This window comes from Amia ocellicauda, chromosome 8 (assembly GCF_036373705.1).
Source record: "Amia ocellicauda isolate fAmiCal2 chromosome 8, fAmiCal2.hap1, whole genome shotgun sequence".
In the NCBI taxonomy this organism is placed as follows: domain Eukaryota; kingdom Metazoa; phylum Chordata; class Actinopteri; order Amiiformes; family Amiidae; genus Amia; species Amia ocellicauda.
Genome location: NC_089857.1, coordinates 7,623,830 through 7,630,000, shown reverse-complemented (window position 1 = coordinate 7,630,000; position 6,171 = coordinate 7,623,830). Strand labels below are relative to the sequence as shown.

Sequence of the window (6,171 nt, the reverse complement as noted above, 5' to 3'; positions counted from 1 at the left end):
ATGCCTGCCCTCGAACTGTGATGATGGACTACCCGACTCGCCAATAATATTGGGTTCTGGTGTATTGAAATACAGGAGCTGCTGGATTTGTGTGTTTTCTTACCCCCTCACCATAGTTTGTCAAATGTTTAAACAACTGAACTTATATTCAAGGTTTGTTTCTCTTCATATGTTTTACTGGTTTACATTTGTCTCAGCAACCTGTTGAATGATTCTTCTGCTTTCAAAACAAAATGACAACAGGATGAATGCACACACTTGAAAATACAATACATGCAATGTTATGCATCATAGTGATGCAACCTCCTTTCAGTTTCATACTGCATGTCAATTGAAATCCTTACTGAAATGCACACCTTCTCAAGATTGCGCTTGACTGGCGTGTCAGGCACTCAATTACAGCTGTTTTATCAAGACAATGTGTTCGTTTTGTAATATATAGTTCCGGTCTGGTGTGGCACCCCAGCTAACGCACAACGTTGCCACAATGTTGCCACAACGTGGCGTGTTAGCAGGGACTGTCTGCGGCGCGCTGGTGTGTCCCGGGCTTTAGAGTAGAGAGACAGTTCAACTGTAAGTATGAACGGCAGAAACGGATATTGCCTTCCCTTTAAGTAGAGCGTCAGGGACAGCCTCCCTGGCTTACGGCCTACTAGCCTGAATACGCCCGATCTCGTCCGATCTCGGAAGCTAAGCAGGCTCGGGCCTGGTCAGTACTTGGATGGGAGACCGCCTGGGAATACCAGGTGCTGCAAGCTTTTGCATCTTTTACACACCAGAGGGCGACAAATCACGATTTTTAACTTTGGATACACGCAATTTCATCATTATTTCAGATTTGACTTCCCCAAATACACAGGCATACAATAGATCTTGTTCTCCAACGTAAACGGTCCCTAGTAACTAGGGTACATTCGTAAATAAATTGAGCATCATGGCTAGAAGTGACTAAATGTTGCCTAATCTTTCTCATCGAGAAATGACACAATTACAGCAACACAAAAAGGAACTCCACCGGACAAAGTTCACTGCTCACAAGGAGCCTCATTCAACACACACGGTTCCATTCCCATTCATGCAAAGCACGAAAGTGTAAAACTTGGGAACATACTTGAGAGCAAAGATCACATTCAATCTCATTCAAGGCACGGATGTGAATGCAACGGGATGAAATTACTGAAATGATGCCTGCCCTCGAACTGTGATGATGGACTACCCGACTCGCCAATAATATTGGGTTCTGGTGTATTGAAATACAGGAGCTGCTGGATTTGTGTGTTTTCTTACCCCCTCACCATAGTTTGTCAAATGTTTAAACAACTGAACTTATATTCAAGGTTTGTTTCTCTTCATATGTTTTACTGGTTTACATTTGTCTCAGCAACCTGTTGAATGATTCTTCTGCTTTCAAAACAAAATGACAACAGGATGAATGCACACACTTGAAAATACAATACATGCAATGTTATGCATCATAGTGATGCAACCTCCTTTCAGTTTCATACTGCATGTCAATTGAAATCCTTACTGAAATGCACACCTTCTCAAGATTGCGCTTGACTGGCGTGTCAGGCACTCAATTACAGCTGTTTTATCAAGACAATGTGTTCGTTTTGTAATATATAGTTCCGGTCTGGTGTGGCACCCCAGCTAACGCACAACGTTGCCACAACGTTTCGTGTTAGCAGGGACTGTCTGCAGCGTGCTGGTGTGTCCCGGACTTTAGAGTAGAGAGACAGTTCAACTGCAAGTATGAGCGGCAGAAACGGATATTGCCTTCCCTTTAAGTAGAGGGTCAAGGACAGCCTCCCTGGCTTACGGCCATACTAGCCTGAATACGCCCGATCTCGTCCGATCTCGGAAGCTAAGCAGGCTCGGGCCTGGTCAGTACTTGGATGGGAGACCGCCTGGGAATACCAGGTGCTGTAAGCTTTTGCATCTTTTACACACCAGAGGGCGACAAATCACGAGTTTTAACTTTGGATACACGCAATTTCATCATTATTTCAGATTTGACTTCCCCAAATACACAGGCATACAATAGATCTTGTTCTCCAACGTAAACGGTCCCTAGTAACTAGGGTACATTCGTAAATAAATTGAGCATCATGGCTAGAAGTGACTAAATGTTGCCTAATCTTTCTCATCGAGAAATGACACAATTACAGCAACACAAAAAGGAACTCCACCGGACAAAGTTCAGTGCTCACAAGGAGCCTCATTCAACACACACGGTTCCATTCCCATTCATGCAAAGCACGAAAGTGTAAAACTTGGGAACATACTTGAGAGCAAAGATCATATTCAATCTCATTCAAGGCACGGATGTGAATGCAACGGGATGAAATTACTGAAATGATGCCTGCTCTCGAACTGTGATGATGGACTACCCGACTCGCCAATAATATTGGGTTCTGGTGTATTGAAATACAGGAGCTGCTGGATTTGTGTGTTTTCTTACCCCCTCACCATAGTTTGTCAAATGTTTAAACAACTGAACTTATATTCAAGGTTTGTTTCTCTTCATATGTTTTACTGGTTTACATTTGTCTCAGCAACCTGTTGAATGATTCTTCTGCTTTCAAAACAAAATGACAACAGGATGAATGCACACACTTGAAAATACAATACATGCAATGTTATGCATCATAGTGATGCAACCTCCTTTCAGTTTCATACTGCATGTCAATTGAAATCCTTACTGAAATGCACACCTTCTCAAGATTGCGCTTGACTGGCGTGTCAGGCACTCAATTACAGCTGTATTATCAAGACAATGTGTTCGTTTTGTAAAATATAGTTCCGGTCTGGTGTGGCACCCCAGCTAACGCACAACGTTGCCACAACGTTTCGTGTTAGCAGGGACTGTCTGCAGCGTGCTGGTGTGTCCCGGACTTTAGAGTAGAGAGACAGTTCAACTGCAAGTATGAGCGGCAGAAACGGATATTGCCTTCCCTTTAAGTAGAGGGTCAAGGACAGCCTCCCTGGCTTACGGCCATACTAGCCTGAATACGCCCGATCTCGTCCGATCTCGGAAGCTAAGCAGGCTCGGGCCTGGTTAGTACTTGGATGGGAGACCGCCTGGGAATACCAGGTGCTGTAAGCTTTTTCATCTTTTACACACCAGAGGGCGACAAATCACGAGTTTTAACTTTGGATACACGCAATTTCATCATTATTTCAGATTTGACTTCCCCAAATACACAGGCATACAATAGATCTTGTTCTCCAACGTAAACGGTCCCTAGAAACTAGGGTACATTCGTAAATAAATTCAGCATCATGGCTAGAAGTGACTAAATGTTGCCTAATCTATCTCATCGAGAAATGACACAATTACAGCAACACAAAAAGGAACTCCACCGGACAAAGTTCAGTGCTCACAAGGAGCCTCATTCAACACACACGGTTCAATTCCCATTCATGCAAAGCACGAAAGTGTAAAACTTGGGAACATACTTGAGAGCAAAGATCACATTCAATCTCATTCAAGGCACGGATGTGAATGCAACGGGATGAAATAACTGAAATGATGCCTGCCCTCGAACTGTGATGATGGACTACCCGACTCGCCAATAATATTGGCTTCTGGTGTATTGAAATACAGGAGCTGCTGGATGTGTGTGTTTTCTTACCCCCTCACCATAGTTTGTCAAATGTTTAAACAACTGAACTTATATTCAAGGTTTGTTTCTCTTCATATGTTTTACTGGTTTACATTTGTCTCAGCAACCTGTTGAATGATTCTTCTGCTTTCAAAACAAAATGACAACAGGATGAATGCACACACTTGAAAATACAATACATGCAATGTTATGCATCATAGTGATGCAACCTCCTTTCAGTTTCATACTGCATGTCAATTGAAATCCTTACTGAAATGCACACCTTCTCAAGATTGCGCTTGACTGGCGTGTCAGGCACTCAATTACAGCTGTTTTATCAAGACAATGTGTTCGTTTTGTAATATATAGTTCCGGTCTGGTGTGGCACCCCAGCTAACGCACAACGTTGCCACAACGTTTCGTGTTAGCAGGGACTGTCTGCGGCGCGCTGGTGTGTCCCGGACTTTAGAGTAGAGAGACAGTTCAACTGCAAGTATGAGCGGCAGAAACGGATATTGCCTTCCCTTTAAGTAGAGCGTCAGGGATAGCCTCCCTGGCTTACGGCCATACTAGCCTGAATACGCCCGATCTCGTCCGATCTCGGAAGCTAAGCAGGCTCGGGCCTGGTCAGTACTTGGATGGGAGACCGCCTGGGAATACCAGGTGCTGTAAGCTTTTGCATCTTTTACACACCAGAGGGCGACAAATCACGAGTTTTAACTTTGGATACACGCAATTTCATCATTATTTCAGATTTGACTTCCCCAAATACACAGGCATACAATAGATCTTGTTCTCCAACGTAAACGGTCCCTAGTAACTAGGGTACATTCGTAAATAAATTGAGCATCATGGCTAGAAGTGACTAAATGTTGCCTAATCTATCTCATCGAGAAATGACACAATTACAGCAACACAAAAAGGAACTCCACCGGACAAAGTTCAGTGCTCACAAGGAGCCTCATTCAACACAAACGGTTCCATTCCCATTCATGCAAAGCACGAAAGTGTAAAACTTTGGAACATACTTGAGAGCAAAGATCACATTCAATCTCATTCAAGGCACGGATGTGAATGCAACGGGATGAAATTACTGAAATGATGCCTGCCCTCGAACTGTGATGATGGACTACCCGACTCGCCAATAATATTGGGTTCTGGTGTATTGAAATACAGGAGCTGCTGGATTTGTATGTTTTCTTACCCCCTCACCATACTTTCTCAAATGTTTAAACAACTGAACTTATATTCAAGGTTTGTTTCTCTTCATATGTTTTACTGGTTTACATTTGTCTCAGCAACCTGTTGAATGATTCTTCTGCTTTCAAAACAAAATGACAACAGGATGAATGCACACACTTGAAAATACAATACATGCAATGTTATGCATCATAGTGATGCAACCTCCTTTCAGTTTCATACTGCATGTCAATTGAAATCCTTACTGAAATGCACACCTTCTCAAGATTGCGCTTGACTGGCGTGTCAGGCACTAAATTACAGCTGTTTTATCAAGACAATGTGTTCGTTTTGTAATATATAGTTCCGGTCTGGTGTGGCACCCCAGCTAACGCACAACGTTGCCACAATGTTGCCACAACGTGGCATGTTAGCAGGGACTGTCTGCGGCGCACTGGTGTGTCCCGGGCTTTAGAGTAGAGAGACAGTTCAACTGTAAGTATGAACGGCAGAAACGGATATTGCCTTCCCTTTAAGTAGAGCGTCAGGGACAGCCTCCCTGGCTTACGGCCATACTAGCCTGAATACGCCCGATCTCGTCCGATCTCGGAAGCTAAGCAGGCTCGGGCCTGGTCAGTACTTGGATGGGAGACCGCCTGGGAATACCAGGTGCTGTAAGCTTTTGCATCTTTTACACGCCAGAGGGCGACAAATCACGAGTTTTAACTTTGGATACACGCAATTTCATCATTATTTCAGATTTGACTTCCCCAAATACACAGGCATACAATAGATCTTGTTCTCCAACGTAAACGGTCCCTAGTAACTAGGGTACATTCGTAAATAAATTGAGCATCATGGCTAGAAGTGACTAAATGTTGCCTAATCTTTCTCATCGAGAAATGACACAATTACAGCAACACAAAAAGGAACTCCACCGGACAAAGTTCAGTGCTCACAAGGAGCCTCATTCAACACACACGGTTCCATTCCCATTCATGCAAAGCACGAAAGTGTAAAACTTGGGAACATACTTGAGAGCAAAGATCACATTCAATCTCATTCAAGGCACGGATGTGAATGCAACGGGATGAAATTACTGAAATGATGCCTGCCCTCGAACTGTGATGATGGACTACCCGACTCGCCAATAATATTGGGTTCTGGTGTATTGAAATACAGGAGCTGCTGGATTTGTGTGTTTTCTTACCCCCTCACCATAGTTTGTCAAATGTTTAAACAACTGAACTTATATTCAAGGTTTGTTTCTCTTCATATGTTTTACTGGTTTACATTTGTCTCAGCAACCTGTTGAATGATTCTTCTGCTTTCAAAACAAAATGACAACAGGATGAATGCACACACTTGAAAATACAATACATGCAAT

The 6,171-nt window shown here is 43.2% G+C and overlaps 5 non-coding genes across 5 annotated transcripts; all 5 read left to right on the top strand.

Moving 5' to 3' along the window:
- Positions 1–640: 640 nt before the first annotated feature.
- LOC136757470 (5S ribosomal RNA) lies at positions 641–758 on the top strand. The gene has a single exon (XR_010819490.1). It is a non-coding gene; the product is annotated as a 5S ribosomal RNA (ribosomal RNA).
- Positions 759–1,813: 1,055 nt separating this feature from the next.
- On the top strand, positions 1,814–1,932 carry LOC136756971 (5S ribosomal RNA). Its single transcript, XR_010819020.1, has one exon. It is a non-coding gene; the product is annotated as a 5S ribosomal RNA (ribosomal RNA).
- Positions 1,933–2,987: 1,055 nt separating this feature from the next.
- LOC136757033 (5S ribosomal RNA) lies at positions 2,988–3,106 on the top strand. The gene has a single exon (XR_010819081.1). It is a non-coding gene; the product is annotated as a 5S ribosomal RNA (ribosomal RNA).
- A 1,055-nt stretch (positions 3,107–4,161) lies between these two features.
- Positions 4,162–4,280, top strand: LOC136756959 (5S ribosomal RNA). The gene has a single exon (XR_010819009.1). It is a non-coding gene; the product is annotated as a 5S ribosomal RNA (ribosomal RNA).
- A 1,066-nt stretch (positions 4,281–5,346) lies between these two features.
- Positions 5,347–5,465, top strand: LOC136756947 (5S ribosomal RNA). Its single transcript, XR_010818998.1, has one exon. It is a non-coding gene; the product is annotated as a 5S ribosomal RNA (ribosomal RNA).
- The last annotated feature ends 706 nt before the right edge of the window (positions 5,466–6,171 follow it).